Source organism: Suncus etruscus, chromosome 2 (assembly GCF_024139225.1).
Source record: "Suncus etruscus isolate mSunEtr1 chromosome 2, mSunEtr1.pri.cur, whole genome shotgun sequence".
NCBI lineage: Eukaryota > Metazoa > Chordata > Mammalia > Eulipotyphla > Soricidae > Suncus > Suncus etruscus.
The window spans coordinates 118117459-118135916 of NC_064849.1; the positions used below are offsets into that span (position 1 = coordinate 118117459).

At 35.0% G+C, this 18458-nt stretch overlaps 1 non-coding gene across 1 annotated transcript; it reads left to right on the forward strand.

Moving 5' to 3' along the window:
- Positions 1-17661: 17661 nt before the first annotated feature.
- LOC126002265 (U6 spliceosomal RNA) lies at positions 17662-17769 on the forward strand. The gene has a single exon (XR_007493022.1). It is a non-coding gene; the product is annotated as a U6 spliceosomal RNA (small nuclear RNA).
- The last annotated feature ends 689 nt before the right edge of the window (positions 17770-18458 follow it).

Sequence of the window (18458 nt, forward strand, 5' to 3'; positions counted from 1 at the left end):
TGCACTCAGTTAATGATAATATAAATTTACATTTAGCAAGTCATATAATTTTTAAAACATATTATTTTTACAATAATATATTGTTAATTTTATTTTTTAATATTATATTTTATTGCATAACAATAACAATCCCCAAGTGAGCATATAAACTCTAAAAGATTAAACCTGAAAAGTTTTCAGGTTGGATTCATACCTAAGATAAGGTGAAGATCATATTGAAGTAAGAATTACTTTTACAACTGTGGCAAAATAATTTTATAGTATCAATTGAAATTATTGTTATTGGTATTATTAGTTTGGTTTGGGGCCATAACTGGCTGTGCTCAGTTCTTATTTCTGTATCTCTACTCAAGATTCTGATGGTGCTAAAAGATCATATATGGTCCTGAGAATCAAACCTAGGTTGCCAACATATAGGTAAAAGCCTTGTTTGCTATACTATCACACTACCCCAAAATTAAAAACAATAGTTATATATGACTTATAACCCAATTCTAAGATGTAATTAATCGATTTAAAATTATTTAATTAAATAATTTATAAATTAATAAATAAAATTATTTAAGTAAATAATATGATGTATTTGTTTATATTGATATAAACAAAAATGGTAAATTTTTATCTGGAGACACATGACTTACTCTTTATTGTGTTTATAGACTTTTTTATGGATTCTTTAAAAATTTATGAAGAACATTTAACTTATTTCAACTTGATACGTCTAATTCTAGGACAAGTCTTTGGGTAACTGTAAACTCAGATATGTGCATGTCTTTCTTGTGTTTTCAATAAAGTTATTTTGGTTTGGATATGAATACTAATTAAAGATAACAATGAGAGTACACTCAGAGTTATATTTTCATTTTACTTTTGGGGCCACATAAGGGGGTGTTCAAGGGTTATTCTTGGCTCTATGATCAGGGATCAGTACTGGAAGTGCTAAGCAATGCTAGGGTTCAAATCTGGTTTGGCCTTATACATGAAAAGTGCCTTACTCTTCTTGAGTCTCAAAATAATTTTTAACCTCTATTAAATAAAAAATATCATATTGGTTGTATAAATACATTCCTTAAAGTATAACCAAAATTTATAGTCAATAATTCTATAAGAGATATATAAGGCCAACAGAAATTATTTAATCAATTACAAGGTGAAACAATGCATGAAAAAATAAATCCTCTTATACTATAGTTAATATATTTTAGCCTAAGCCACTTTTGTATGATGAGTTTTATACTTCCTGCAATATAATTATTAACCAGCAGGTGTTTGTCAAAAGAAGGGAACAGTTTTAATATTTTTATGTTCTTTTACATAGTTAGGTTAAAAGATCATATTCCCAAAATCAATTTACATTGATTTACTCACAGAAAGTATGAAATGTTTAGAAATGTTCTATCTATGCATGCTGTAAATTTTACTATTGTATGATTTTAAAATTATATAAATAAGGGGTTATTTCTGACTTGGCATTCAAGAATTACTTCTGGCAGGCTCAGGGGACCATATATGATGCCAGGGATCAAACCTACATTGCCTACATTCAAGGCAAGCTTTTTACATGTTATACTATTGCACCACCCCCTCATTATAAAAAATTTAAAGATTCCTCTGTGAATTACAGAGGCGACTATCAAGTGTGGCAGTTCAATACTTGAAATATCTATTATGACAAATAAATATGATATTAATTTATCTTAACTCACTTTCAGTGTAGTTCCTATATTATACTGGAAAGCAAAATTCTAGGCCTCTTGTGAATTTATGCCTGTAAGTACATAAATAATTGTGCTATAAGGTTTTTAAATAAGCCTTGCAATTTTCTTATTGGTATACAGTCAACAATTTTTAGGCTAAGAGATCCTTATTAGTGGGATTGTTAAATGTTAATATAAGTATTTTTCTTTTTAATAGAAACTGCCAAATTGTTCCTCAGAGTGGCTGATTCAAATTACACTCCCACCAACAGTATTTGATTTCCCACAATTTTTCCCTCAAATTGCCTTATGTTGCCATCAATTTTTCTGCACTTGCTAACAGTCTTTTTTTTCTTCAATAATAACTTTGAGCATCAATGACTACCATTAAAACTCACAGAAGTGGGAAGATACATTTTACTTTGCTTCCAAGTCAATGTTCAATTTTAGCTTTTTAACAATTTTAGTTGACCAAGCATTTCCCAGGAGTGTCTCTAATATGACAATATCTACACATCATAGAAGTCTTTTTTGAAGGAAAATGCATTAACTTTCTTTTTCAGTACTTTTCTGGCACAGTTCAGTAAAATATGCTTTAAATTGCTTTTCCTATAATCAGGATAGATGGTGTTTAGCTTTTATCCTTCTTGCCTAGTCTCTCTTTTACGTATCAGTTTAACATTTTTCAAAGCCTTTCCAGGACTCTATTCCAATTCTGTAGATCTTTATTCTCAAGAAAAATCAATGTTTTAGTGAAGGACTGAATTTGTAACATTGATGGTTCCTTTTCTAAGGACAACATCCTTGAAAAATAGTTTTGTGTGCTTTAAAGAGCACTTGACTAGGAGTCTATTTTTAATTATTCTGCTGTTTGTCCTTGGCCCTAACATACATCTTCACTCTCTGAGTCTCAATTTATTTCAATAAAATGAGGCTAATGGAAAAGGTAACAAAGGTCCCTGCATTAATAATATATGCTGTTCTTAAGAACAGATCACTTTATACTTGAAAATATTGGCTACAAATATTATTTGTGTCTGAATAATCTAAAAGAAGTTTTAGAAATAGGTTTACATAAAATCACTATATCAAAAAGGCTCTTTTTATATTTCAAAAAAGGGGGAAATGTAGGGTACCTATCTGAGACCCACCCATTTCTGGGAGGGGTCTTGGGAACCGGATAATAGGTGTGACCTTACCTGCAAGACCCGGCCCATTCCTGGGAGGGGTCTTGGAATAGGTAGATAAACCCGGAAGCCAGGGGATTAAGGGGCTTTCCCTTTTCGGCCCTGCTGAGCTCGCTGGCTTCGGTGTCTCTGTTTCTGGTCTTGGACCAGGATGGAGGCCAAAGGGAAGATGGCTGAAAGGGTTTAGACGCAGGGTAGCCTAGAATGGCTGAATGCTTAAAAGGTTATGAGATAGGCCACACACGTGTGGTGAATAGGGCATGAATAAAGTTAATGCTTCCTGATGCCTGCTTGTGAGTGAGTCTTGATTACGCCGATCACCTGGGCCTGGAACCTGCTGGTTCATGGGGGTTGCTGAGCCACGTGGCCTGGGATGGCAGAAAGAAATCCATCGCCATCCATTGCCATCCAGCCCCATCGTTAATTAACTAATGCAACAACTGGCGCCCGAACAGGGCCATGAACATATAGGCAAAGTATCTGAGTACAGCTGGCAAGAGTGTATACAATTGTTTTAGTGTCTATCAGGGATATTCAACCCTATATAACCCTATCATGTCTTTAAAGGTAAGAAATACTTCCCGTGCAAGAGTTAGGAATCACAGAGAGAAGTAGATGTACTTGGGATTTCAGAAAGCATTGCAGAGCATTATATTCAAATTCAGGACAAAGGTGGCTTCTAAAGACCGATAGTTGTGAGGACAGAGAAATAGCACAATGTGCTGGAATCTTTCCTATTTATGCAAGAGGCCAGGTTTATTCCTAACTGTGTGTCTCCCTAATAATTACCACAATTCCTTGAGACTAAAGGCATCTTCAAGGAGGAACCAGCACTCTCCAAACAAATGGAATCAGAGATTAACAGAAGGGACTACATTAAGTTGAGAAACTTCTGCACCTCAAAGGAAATAGTGCCTAAGATACAAAAGCCACCTTCAGAATGGGAGAAATTATTCACCCAATACCCATCAGACAAGGGGCTAATATCTAAGATATACAAGGTACTGGCTGAACATAATAAGAAGAAAATATATAACCCCATCAAAAAATGGGAAGAAAAAAATTAACAGATACTTTCTCAAAGAAGAAATAAAAATGGCCAAAAGACACATGAAAAATGCTCCAATTCACTAATCAGGGAGACACAAATCTAAAATACAATGAGGTACCATCTCACACCAGAGACTGGCACACATCACAAAGAATGAGAACAATCAGTGCTGGAGGGGATGTGAAGAGAAAGAAACTCTTATTCAGTACTAGTGGGAATACCATCTAGTCCAGCCTTTATGGAAAACAATATGGAGATTCCTCAAAAAACTGGAAATTGAGCTCCCATATGATCCAGCTATACCACTCCTAGGGATATGCCCTAGGAACACAAAAATACAATACAAAAATCTCTTCCTTACACCGATATTCATTGTCACACTATAATAGCCAGACTCTGGAAACAATCAAAATGCCCTTCAACAGATGAATGGCTAAAGAAACTGTGGTACATATACACAATGGAGTATTATGCAGCTGTCAGGAGAGATGAAGTCATGAAATTTTCCTATACATGGATGTACATGGAATCTATTATGTTAAGTGAAATAAGTCAGAGGGAGAGAGATAGACACTGAATAGTCTCACTCATCTATGGGTTTTAAGAAAAATTAAAGACTTTACTGTAATAAGGCCCAGAGATAATAGAATTAAGAATTGGAAGGGCTGGAAGGACCAGATCACAATTTGAAGCTCACCACAAAGAGTGGTGAACTTTGTTAGAGAAATAATTACACTAACAACTAACATGACAATGTTAAGGAATGAGAGAAGTAGAATGCCTGTCACGAATACAGGAAGGAGTGGGGGAGGTGGGGCATTGGTGGTGGGAATGTTGCATTGGTGATGGGGATGTTCTATTTATAACTGAAAGCCAACTACAAAGATGCTTGTAATCATGGTGCTTAAATAAAAATTTATATTAAAATATAGTTAAGTTGGTGGAGGAAGGAGGACACATCTCCTGGTGGTGAGATTGGCCCTAATTCATTGTATGTCTGAAACCCAACTATAAAAGACTTTGTAAACCACAATGGTTTCAATAAAATAAAAAAAAATAAAGAATAAAAAAGGACTACCACAATTCCTAATTCCTGAGCATAGAGACAGAACTGGCCCCTGGGACAGGCCACTCTGAGTTCAAGATAAAATGCAGAAGCGGAGGTGAGTGAAAAAAAAATAGTCTGGAAACTGTCATGCTAATTCCTGACAAATTTTTGATTAAATTTAATAGTAGTTTGTAAGTTTTCTATGATATATGCAGTAACATGAAGAAATTACTACATAAAGGAATTAGTCTAATACTATGCTCTGTTGATTTCCATAACTTCACTAAACATAGGAATTTCTTTATCTTTTCAAATTGATGCTTTTTGTGTGTTAGATGCCAAGAAGTGGAATTTCTGGGTCATATGGAAGCACTAGTCTGGTTTTTAAAAAAAATAAAAAAAAATTAATTATATTAAACAATAAACACCCACGGATAGCTAGAACAACCCTTAAGAAAAAAGTATGGGCCTGGAGAGACAGCACAGCAGTGTTTGCCTTGCAAGCAGCCGATCCAGGACCTAAGGTGGTTGGTTCGAATCCCGGTGTCCCATATGGTCCCCCGTGCCTGCCAGGAGCTATTTCTGAGCAGACAGCCAGGAGTAACCCCTGAGCACTGCCGGGTATGGCCCAAAAAAACAAAAAAAAAAAAAAGAAAGAAAAAAGAAAAAAGTATAGGGGAAGCATCATTTTCCCCACTTTAAATTGTATTATAAGTCAATAGTGATTAAAATAGTATGGTATTGGAATAAAGACAGACAATCAGATCAATTGAATAGACTTGAGTATTCAGAGATGTTCCCCAGACATATGTTTAAATACTCTTTGAGGAAGGGGCAAGAAATGCAAAATGGATCAAGGAAAGCCTCTTTAACAAATGGTGTTGGGACAACTGGACAGCAACATGCAAAAAAGTGAAATTAGACCTCCATCTAACACCATGCACAAAAGTAAAAAATCCAAATATATTAAAGACCTTGTTATCAGACCTAAATCCCTTAGGTATATAGAAAAACTCGTGGGTAAAGCACTCCATAACAATGAGAACTAAAGAAATCTTCAAAGAGGAACTATCACTCTCCAAACAAGTGGAAGCAGAGATAAACAAATGGGACTATATTAAGCTGAGAAGCTTCTGCACCTCAAAGGAAATAGTGAGTAAGATACAAAGGCCACCCACAGAATGGGAGTAACTTCACCCAATACCCATCAGACAAGGGGCTAATATCTAAGATATACAAGGTACTGACAGAACTTAACAAGAAAAAAAAATCATATAACCTTATCAAAAAATGAAAAGAAATGAAGAGACAGTTCCTCAAAGAACTACAAATGGCCAAAAGACACAGGAAAAAATATTCCACATTACTAATCATAAGGTAGATGCAAATCAAAACTATAATGAGGTACCATCATACACCACAGAGACTGGCACACATCACAGAAATTAAGAGCAATAAGTGCTAGTGGGGATGTGGGGAGAAAGGAACTCTCAGCACACCTATATTAATTGCTGAGCTATTTACAATAGCCAGAATCTGGAAACAACCCAGATGCCCGACAACAAATGAGTAGATAAAGAAACTGTCGTATCTATACAATGGAATACTGCAGCCGTCAGAAGGGATGAAGTCATGATATTTTCCTATACACGATGGACATGGAAACTATTATACTGAGTGAAATAAGCCAGAGTGAAAGAGATAGACACTTAATAGTCTCACTAATTTATGGCTTTTAATAAAAATGAAATCTATTATTTTAATAATAGCCAGAGATAATTGGTATGAGGGCTGAAAGGACTGGCTCATGATATGAAGCATACCACAAAGGGTGTTGAATGGTTAGAAATATAAATATACTAAAAACTATCATCACAATGGTAATGAGTGAGAGAAGTACAATACCTGTCTCAAATAGGGGGTCGGGGAGAAAGGAGATGGGGGCATTGGTAGTGGGGATATTGCACAAGTGAAGGGAGCTATTTTCTTTTTATGACTGAGGCCCAGCTGCAAACATGTTTATAATTTTGAAGAATAGAGTATCATTACAAATAATATAATATAAATTATTTTATTTAAAATTTTTCATTAAATAGCTGATATTTGCATTATTCATAGTTGGCTTTTAGTCAGCCTATGGTAATTGCCAACCACACTACTATTGACATCATCCTTCTGCCAGCTGGGTTCCTACACATTTACCCTCTTCATGCCCAGCCTGCCAAATTGACAGGCAAAATTTTAAATCTAGATTCCTTGCTCTCAGTGTTGTTGACTATGATTTGAATATTTAACTATATCACTTCTTTATACCATTTTATATCACTGATGAGCCCTGTTCCCCATTGTTCCCGATCTATCACTTTACACTTCAATTTTTGAGAAATTTTTATATTATTTTCTATAGGGCATAAATCAGACAAAATACTGTGTTCATTTCAACTCCTTTCATGAGTTATTCATTGCTCTGCACTCAGGAATCACTCCTGACAGTGCTCAGGTAACCATATGTGATACCGGGAATAGAACTCACATCTGCTGCACTCAATGCTGAACTTTACCTGTTGTACTAACTTACAACACTGGAGTTAATTTTTTACTATATCCTCTTTCCTGTCAACAGTGATTATTTCCAGTGTTTCTGATATAGCTCTCTCTCTCACTAGTGTGGAATGATTCCTCATTGACTTAAGTAACCTCGATAATGAGAGACAATAAAAACATTAGTTATCCACATGTTCTCTTTATATAAATGCCTGTTAACCTCCTTGTCCTGGTTTTTGAGGAAGTTATTGATTTATCTATTGCTGAATTTTGTGAGTTTCTTTAACTGATATACAAATTATTTACATCTATCTTAGGCCTAGGCCTAAATTTTAAAATAAAACTTAAAAAATCAGGGATTTTATTGTAATGCTCTATTTCAAAAACACAATTGTGTTCTTATGATCATTATAGTACATTCAATATGACTAAGATCTAAATGGAGAAAACCATCATGTCTAAGAAGAGATGGCAAAACAAACAAAAAATATATATACCCACTATAGAATGCTATTCAGCGAGAAGAAAAATACAAGTTTGCATACAATTTTTCATGGATGGATCTGAAAAGTATCATACTTAATGAAGTTAATGTAGTCAGGATAGGGAGAGATACAGAATATCTTATCTACGGGATGCAAATAAAAATAGTATAGGAATAACAAATGGTCAAAAGCAACAGAAGCTGAGAATTGTTCTATATGTGAATGTAATATGATTGATGGTAAGGATGGGTGGGAGGAGACTTGAGACAGTGGTGGAAGGAAGCAGACACTGGTGAAGGGTGTGGTACCTGGACTGCTGTAAGCATAAAACCCTGTCCTTAACAGCATTGTAAATTACAGTGCCTCATATTTAAAAAAATATAAAAATGTGTCTGGAAGATGTGTAGAAGTATGGGTGCATGTCTAGCATGCATATGACCTTGACTTAGTTCCTGACACCCCAGGACACCCCAGCATTCATGTGGCTCTACAGCATTAAAGGGTCCTCAAGCTGAAAAGTTTGGCAAGAATCACTCACCAGGAGTGAACCTCATGTTCCCTGAGTACTGCTTAGGATGCAAAATTTAAAATAGTTTTTCCTTATATTCTATGTTATTACTTAAAATGTATCAGGCAACCTGCATGATATCATAAAAGCATGAACCCAAGATCACATCAGGAGTTTCCTATGGAGAAATAACTGACAGTAGTAAATCAAGAAGAGAATAGGATTTCACTACCACAGCCCATAATCTTCAGAAGAACAAGGAAGTATACTGCTGTGATTTTCAAAAGCAACTTCTAAAACTGTAAAAGAAAATGGATTGTTCATTTTAACAATTATAGTCATAAATCAAAGTCCTCCATCAATCTGGAATTAAGAACCAAAGATCAAAGTCAGTAAAATTATAGTCTAAATGTACAGAAGGAGGTTTCACAGTCCTTATTCCTTTCTATTGAAAGTAAAGATCTTAAGGGTCCTGACTTTAGATATTACAAAAGTCTTCATGAAGAACAGGTTGAAACAGTCAATTTAAAAATCTGCATAGAGACTGAAGTGATAATACAGCAGGTAGGACTCTTGCCTTGTACAGAGGCTACCCAGATTTCATCCCTGTCATCCCACATGGTCCCTGATCCCACTAGGAATAACTCCTAAGTACAGAGCCAGGACTAACTCTTATGTATTGCCAGGTGTAGTTTCCCCAACAATCTGCAAAGTAGTAAACTATATGTCATCTTTAACAATTATAAATTATAAAACATATTTGGGTGAACTTTAACACATATTTTGGTAACTACTAATGTGAGAATTGGACACTAAGGGAAACTACTTCAAAAGAATTAACATCTTCAACCTTAATTATCTAAAATTTAAAACGACATACAAATGCAATATACAAAACAATATACAAATTAATCTAACATAAAATTAATCTCTTAAACAAAACCTACTTAAATATAGAAATTAGTCATTATTTTTATTGTCTCACACAGTAACACTGTATTTAGAATTTACAACCCCAGGTCCAAATATAAAACACTTTTCCTCAGATTTCATAATCATAGTAGGAAACTTATTAGAGTGTTTTTTGTTTTGTTTTGTTTTCATTTTTGTTTTTGGGTCACACATGGCAGTGCTCAGATGCTACTCCTGGCTCTATGCTCAGAAATCGCCCCTAGCAGGCTCAGGGGACCATATAGGATTCTGGGATTCAAACCACCATTCTTCTGCATGCAAGGCAAATGCCTTACCTCCATGCTATCTCTCTGGCCCCTATTAGAGTACTTTTTATATGTTCAGGAAATGGAAAGGCTGGTGATAATTCCACATATCCTATATTTTGAACCTCTTTCATTCTTATTGGTGACTACAAACAAATTTAACCCAATAAAAATCCCTCACAAGATCAACATTCCTAAATATTTACAACCTCATTTGCTGAGTCATTGAACAAACACTTTCCAGGTGCCTTTTCTGGTCATATATACGCACACAGGCGCTATAGGCCAGGATCAATGACCTCTCTGAGATTCTGGAATGGACTTAGCATTATTACATATCAGTCAAGGGTGTAAAACTACTGAAAAAGCTCTTTCTGTTTCTGGGTGTTATTTAAGAGGATGAGGAAGGTGCTGATAATCAAGTGCTGTAGACAGACCTGTGGCTATTTCAAATGACCTGTAGAAAAGTCCTTTGCAATAACAATTTTGGATAAAATGGGTATTCATCTATGTTCATTATTTGTCTATTCTGTCTTCTCCCTCTCATTCATTGTTTGTATTGGTAGAGATGGCGTTGTGAAGACCATAGTTTTCACACACCCCTGGTTGTAATGCTTCTCTAGTTCCTCATGGAGCTGTGGGGCTTACACCAGCTGTAGTGTTTGCATCCTCAGCCACAGGGATCACTGAGGCTTGCACTCCTTCACTGAGGCTTGTATGCCTTTAACTGTGGTGGCAGCAGCACATGTGCACATGTTCACACCCAGGCAGTTGAAATTCCTGGCAGTGTTCATAAATCTCTTGAGGTGCTTAAGCACACCAGGCTGCAGTACTATAGGTACCTTGCCAAGAGATCCTCCAGGATGACACTTGACATATAGCAGGTCGTAGAGATTGAACTCATGACTAGATGCTTGCAAGACATGCCCTCTAAACCAATGCATTATTTCTGTGGGAGGCTGGGTTATTTATACATTTTTCAAATTTATCTATCTATGTGGGCCACCTGGGCAACATTCAAAGACCACTACTGCTGTTCTGTGCTTGAGGTTACTCCAGAGGATCAGATACAATGCTGAAGACTAAACCAGGATCCGTTGCATGGAAGACAAGGATCTTAGCTCTTGTACTTTCTGTCCTGTCCCTGATCTGTTTTTTAAAGAAATGTGAAAAGTACCAGGTATTAGAAGGTTCTACTTTAGTGCTCTCCTCCATGGAGTAACAAATGTGTTTTGTGACGCTACTCCTGCATTTGTTGCCAATGACAACCAATGGTTGTTTTCATGATTAGGTTTCATGTGTTTGGTCAGGTTATGTCATGAGAATTGTATTAAGAAGAATTATGACCTTGCTGAATACCAGCTCTGTACTGTGTGAATTGTAGGTGGGAGTAGGAGTTGCCAGAGTGCCTCTGGGTAGAAGATCTAAAACAGGCTCCTGAGTACTCTACATGAGCTGTTTGTGTCAGCTGGCTTCCCGCTCCTTCACCCTGGGTTTATAATCTCTCTGGAAAGGTGCCTAAGTAGGTCCAGAAAGCACCACTGATCAGTTCTCTCCTTCAGTTTTCCACAATGCCATGGCTTCCATGGCTTTGAGAAACCTTGGATTGTGATCTCCCTGTTCTCTCAGGATGGGTTACTGAGAATAACTTAAGTCCACTTCTATTTTCAACAGATTCAGATCCAGGATTTGGAGAGATGGTGGTTCATGAATTGAATTACAACAAATTTAGGCTGCAGTCCAATGGCTTCCAGCTCTTCTTCTCCTCTGTGGGTTAACAAGCCTTTCCAAAGCCATAGGGCATTAAGAGTCCTGAAGAAGCTCATTAACAGTTCTGAGCCACATCGTATGAAACATGTGGCTCCAGCAGCTGTAAAACCTCAGCTTCCTCAGGCTAACAAAGTGATGATGGAGTTCTTGGAATTGTGTTTTGATATTATGCTCCCTGCCTGTGGCAGAAAATAACCTTCTCAGTGGGCACTTTTGGTCAGGAGAGTAGTCTGGCACAGAAATGTTTCATTGCCATGACACTGAAAAAGTAAATGAACATTTCCTCATGTTCAGACTGTGACTCACAACTGGCCTGTTAATAGGCAAAAAAAAAAAAAAAAAAAAAGAAAGAAAAAGAAAGAAAAAGCCTGAGGCTTTGTCTTTGTCTTTTTCTTGATACAATGTCTGACCAAATAAAACAGAAGATTGGTGAGAAGTGGCGTCTGGTATCTTCTGAGCAGTTATCTTCCAAAAGGCTCCTCAAACCCCGGTCAGAAAGGGTTCTGATATGCGCCTTCAACCTTTTCTTTCATTACCTTATGCTTTTAATTAAACATCAAGAAGTACAGAGGGTCAGTCTACCCCATCTCATAGATAAATAAATTAAAACAACAACAAAAGCTTGCCATTTTCTAAAAAATAATGGACAAGTTGAGGTGTGATACACTCATCTCATTTTTCAAAGATCTGTGTCTAAGATTTCATGCTTTATTAATAAAATAGTCTATCATTCTGACAGAGAAAACTCTTATCTCCTGACTCGCCAGCCTTTAATCCAACTTCTATATTGTTAACAAAAATGTCTCTCTAAAACACGTCATTCACTACTTGAAAAAACTTGATGGCTTGCTTTGTTTTGCTTTGTTTTGTTTTTCTTCTGTTTCCCTGGTAGATAATATGCATATACTTTTTGCTTCTTACATCAAGGCTTTTACCACCAGATTTGAATCTTTGCAAATTCACGTCAGGGTACCAGGAAGGATAATATGTATTCTGAAGCTGTAACTATAGAAGTTGAATTTCCAACATGCCCAGTCCTTTCAAGCCTCTCACCCCACCCACATATTACTTAATTTATTATTAAAAAATACTTGAATTCTTTGTTCTTTTAAAAGGGTGGCTTAAATGTTACTTGCTTTGGAAATCCTTTCTTCTCTTTATATTTATTTATTATATTATAAATATATTATTTATTATTTCTTCTTTACTATTAAAAATACTTGAATTCGTTGTTCTTTTAAAAGGGTGGCTTAAATGTTACTTGCTTTGGAAATCCTTTCTTCTCCTACCAGAGAAAGGAATAACACCCTCAACTTATAGGGGCTTTTTATTCCTTTTTATTCCCAATATCTATATTTTCTCTAGGATACAGAAGAGTGATAATGAAACATTAAAGAAAAAGATATGTAGACAGAAACATATAAAAATTAAGTCATCAAAATATATGATATCTACAGAGGCATTTTAAGTTTAATTTATAGGATATGTAGGTATATACATATATAGGTAAACATATACATATATATACATATACATATATATACATATATATATATTTGGGGTGCCATGCCCAGTAGTGCTCAGAGATTTTTACTAATTTTGCACTCAAAAATTACTCTTGATAGTTCTTGGGGAACTGCGTTCTGGAGGTCAACAAGGTAAATGCTCTACTGCTGTACTATCACTCTGGTCCCCAATGATAATTTGAAGAGACTACTAGGCAATATATCAATTTTCTGTTGATATTACTATTTAGTGATACTAGAATTTACAAGTGTAATTTTAATTCACTCTTATTAAAGGTGTCTCTTTTTTTATGAAGGTCACTGTACAAAGGTGATGAACACTGCTCACACTGAAATATAAAAATGAGTTTATAAAATTTAAAACTTGATTTGATTGTTAACAAGTTTATAAATGTGTCTTTATAATGAGTATTGAGTGGAAAATCTGGGACTAATGCTGAGACTTTGCATTATATAACTAAGAATGACAATGAATGCCAGAAAGATAGTATAGTAGATAAGGCAGATCCTGGTTTCACATCTGGTACTGCATATGACCCCTAGAACACCACCAAGAGTTATTTCTGAGCACAGAGCCAGGAGTAAGCCCTGAGCACAGCTTGATGTGGCTAAATCCAACTCACATCTCAGATAAATATGAAATTGTTAAGTGCTAAACTAAGGGCTGAGTTAAGCTTATAAAGAAAACAACATAAAACTTGAGGGAGGTGTTCTATTTCTGACTTAAACCTAACTACAATCATTTTTGTAATCATGGTGCTTAAATAAAGACTTTATATAAAAAAAGAAATTTTAACCAATAAACAACTTAGTGCTGACTTAGAATAATAAGCTATATATAAAATAATATTCTGAGCAATATAAAAATTAGTAAAATATATTTGTGAGATGATAGTTTTGAAATATGATTTTGAAATTTTAGAATGATTTGTTAACATGCTTATAGCACAATGCTTCTTCTGATGAGATAAAAGATATGGTTTGATAAAATATGTTAATTCTTCACATACTCTTATCAATAGACTTGGAAATTTTCAAAAGTGAAACAATATATGATAAAACCAATTTTTAATTGAAACAGAGATATCAAGTTCCTAATACATGTGTAGACAAATGTATATATATATATATATTTATGTATGTGTGTACACTATGCTATATATATGTATGTGTATATATATATATATATATATATATATATATATATATATATATATATATATAAATTTGAGAGAGGAATTGGCCACATGAGTACTCAGTGTTTATTCCTGGTTCTGCACTCAGGGATCACTCCTGGTAGAACTCAGGAGACCATAAAGGTTCTGCATATTGAACTTAGGTTGATTTATGCAAAGCAAGCAGCCTATTCACAATACAATCTCTCTGGTCCCACAAAATAATATTAAATCCATAAATATCTGTGTAATTTTATACTTTTAAAATCAACCAATAAAAATGCTGTTTCAGAGAAGAAAATAAGATTATTTTTATCCAAGCCTAGCTAGGGTTTGCCTAAAGGATACCACTATAAGCTTATTAGAAACAGGGGTGATGAGTCCAGAAATATTTTATGAGAACAAATACTCGGTAATCAATATATTCTAGGGGGCATTCTATTTGCTTTGAATAGAAGATCATTTCAAGGGAGAAAAATAAGCAGAACTCTTTTAAAATTAAGAGTAAAAGGCGGGTAGTACAAAGAAAGAGTCAGAAAAACATCTCTTACAAAGACTTTGTTTGTAACAGACAGGAACTGGCTCATGCAATGTCAGGCTGCCTTGAAAGGCAGAACCTGGAAAGTCATTCTATGTTCCCAGGAAAAAGCTATCAGATATGGGATCAAGTCAGTCTCTTTGCTGGTAAGTGATTAGCTAAATGACATCGATGTCCTTCCACTGCTAAGAGTCAAGGTTCTCTGGCTTTAGTCTTGCTGAAAAACAGTCTTGCTTACAATTACTGTAATATGCATGGTTCTGTGAAGTTACAAAATTTATTTACTTAGTCACTATACTTTATACTTTAAGTTTTAGTTCGCATATTATTATTCCTGACAAAAGTGAAGAATATCCCCTAAAAGTGGATATGTGTTATACTAAATCTAGGATACAAATAAAATCCTAATTTCCATGAGTATTTTGAATCATAGTAGGTCTTCTAATTCAATTGTAGGCACTTTTACTTGACCTTTGTATGACTACTTAAAGTCTGCCAAAGAGGATTGTGGGAATCAGTGTCCTTCAAGGAGCAGAATTTGATCTAGTTAAAATTTCACATAGAATCAAGATTTTGTTTCTCTGAGCTCAGTGCACACAGAGCTCCTGCCTGGAGAATAATTGTGTGCCTTATGAACTAATACAATTATTCCATTCAGAAGGATCAGAAAAAAATTGAAAGGCAGGAAGAGTTTTTTAATATTTTTGTCACTCAGTGGGAGTGCCATTGAGGAGGGTGGAGAAGGAACTGACTTTTTTTTTTTTTACTGTGGACTTGATGCTAGGCCTGTGATAAATACATACAGGATGTCAGGAATCCTCAGGGATTCCAAAGAACAGCACAGGGATGGAGTCTCACTATTCTGCACAGAAGGAAATTTGGCTTATAGAAGAATAGCTTCAAAAAAAAGAGAGAAACTAGGTGGAAACACAGCTGGGCAAGACAGAGCCTTCTAGCTATAAATGATTAAACACAACAAAAGAATAGTTACATGTGGACCATTGTAGAAAGAAAGCACTCTACCACCTTTTGGAATAATTCAAAGCAACTCAAAATTAAAAAGGAAATGTTTAAGATCAACTGCATTTTTAAAATCATTTTAAAACATAATGGAATTCATGTTTAAAAACTTATGGAGACATGGAACCAGAAGATATTATATACCTTCAACACAGGACCTAAACAGAAGCAAGGATATATAACTACAGAAACCTGACATCACCAACTGTGAGACTTAAGAGCTGACCACCAAGAATAACTAGGGGGTTGGAAAGCCGAATATGCCTGGAACCTTGAGTTGGTCTTATGTCAAAGAGCTTTGGGGGTAAGAGCTCCCTGTTTTTTAGGCCAAAGCAGTTTATCTCCAATTTCTTTCATATTTTTCTGCGCTTATGGAAAAGACAATTACCCCCCCCACACACACACACACACATCATTTTTTAAGTGTATTTCTCATCTCTGGAGAAAAAACTGGGAGCATAATAAACCTTTGGCTATTGCAATAATGACTTTACTGGTGATACAATAATTTTCACAAATATAACTGCTAATGAACTCTCTCCCTTTCTTTATCCATTTTTAATTATCTATTACCTTTCTATTTCTTAATAACTTTGTTTTCTGTCATTCTGAAACAAATGTATTGTGATCAGTTATGTCAACAATGTGATACATTTTCTTTAAATAAATAATTTTAAAAAATACCTACAAGTTTAAGATGTCAAACATGGAAAGTAAGAGCAGATAAGCAATTTCCCAGGAAAGAAAGAGTGCCACAAAGAATCATTGTACAGGGTATGGAAATTTTAAAGTGTAGTGCAAATGAACTCTGATGCTCAAAATGAATAACAGGATGTGTGACTAAAGCTGTTGACCTACGACCAACTATCTCACCTCAGAACCTAGGAGCCGCTGACGTTGTTACTTTTCATTTTCTTTCTCTTTCCTTTTCCTCTCTTTGTTCTTGTTTTTGATTCCACCCCCTGTTCAATTCTGTTTACACTTCTTCCATAGTCTCTGTTCTCTTATCTCTCTCCACCTTTTAAAAACATGAGTCTAATATACGACTTAAATAACCGTACTCCCTAGAAACTGTAAGTGTATTAGGCTTACAGAAGCACAAATGCCAAGCCAATGTTCTTTGTGAGAAAGTGAAAGTTATAACCCTATTTTTAGAATAATTCCTGGCATGTAGGTTCAATGCCATTACAATATTCCGGCATCATGAAATGATATAATAAGACATTTTATTAGGATAGTGTCAAGAGAAGAATAATATGCAGGTGCATCCAAATAAATTGCCTGCTTAAACATTGACTTTCAAAAGCTTTATACTTTCTAATACAGATACCCACTAACTATGCTGTCCTTGGATGAAGGACTTGTCAACTGTGAAACGGGCAAGAACAAACTAGCTAGTTGACTGTGTTCAGGGAGTAAAAACAATAATAATGCCTCTATAGAGACCTGATAATGTGAACTCTGGATCTTTGCATCTAATGATATGGAGAGTTTATTTTAATATTAATAATTCTTTGAGAATAAAAACTTTAGTGCTAATCGCCAGAAAAGGAGGGTAGGAGAGATACCTAAACACAAAGCGTGACTGCCCTCCCAACTATAAATTAAATTCTCAATTTCTATGATTAGTTAAAATTGTTGATTTGGTGCATATTTATTATATTGAATGCTTCAACTCTAATAAAGGATACCTTCTCAATTATATTCAGCCAAAGAGTGAGTGTCATACAGTTACCAAATTAAATAATGAAATACAAGCAAATAAAATAACCTCATTCCCTTGAACCTGCAGCTTTGAGAGGGAAGAAACATGTCTGGGTTTAGATTCAGAGATCTTGAATTCAATTGCTTTTTGATTTTGGGAAATCCACTTAGCCTTAAAATCTTCTATTCTTGTGCTCACTTCGGCAGCATATATACTAAAAATTAGAATGATACAGAGAAGATTAGCATGGCTCCTGTGCAAGGATGACACACAAATTCGTGAAGTTTCCATATAAAATAAAATAAATTAAAATAAAAATTTTCATTTTCTATTTCTACAATGTAGGATTACAACTACCTCTCAGAATGTTGTGAGCAAAAATGACACTGTAGGAAAAAAAAGTGAGGCTGTAGGAAAGTGCCCTAGGTGCCATGCCTATATAAAAATCAATTATTTACCTAATCTAATGTAGTGTAGAACTTGTGGTTCTAGGATTCAGTGCAAAAATGAAACACAAAACGTCCCATAAAAAAGAAAATCATGATTTTTCAAATTTGTAATCAAAGAAATGTTGTGTATTATAGGCTCAAATAAGAAACATGTGACTGATTATGCCATTAAAGACCTCTAAAGTATAAAGCTAATGGAGAGAGAAAACTGCTATCAATTAAGTAAACAAATGCTATAGTGATTTAGAAACTGAGCCCAGAATTTTACTTAATAGGTTTTGTGATTATAGGAGAATGAATATATGCAAAACGTTCCTTTAAGTGTACTCACTTATTTTTTCCATTACAAAGTTGTCAGGCACTAGAAACAATAGCAAAAATCTTTGAAGCTATAAAAAGGGAGAAAATAAGGAGGAAAAGAAAGGGAGAAAGTTTGGGGAGAGTAATGATATAAACAAGAACATCATGGAAAATATTAATGAACATGGCATATTTGAGGGCTATGATGAGAAAACTCAAGGGATAGCAGTTGTTAGAC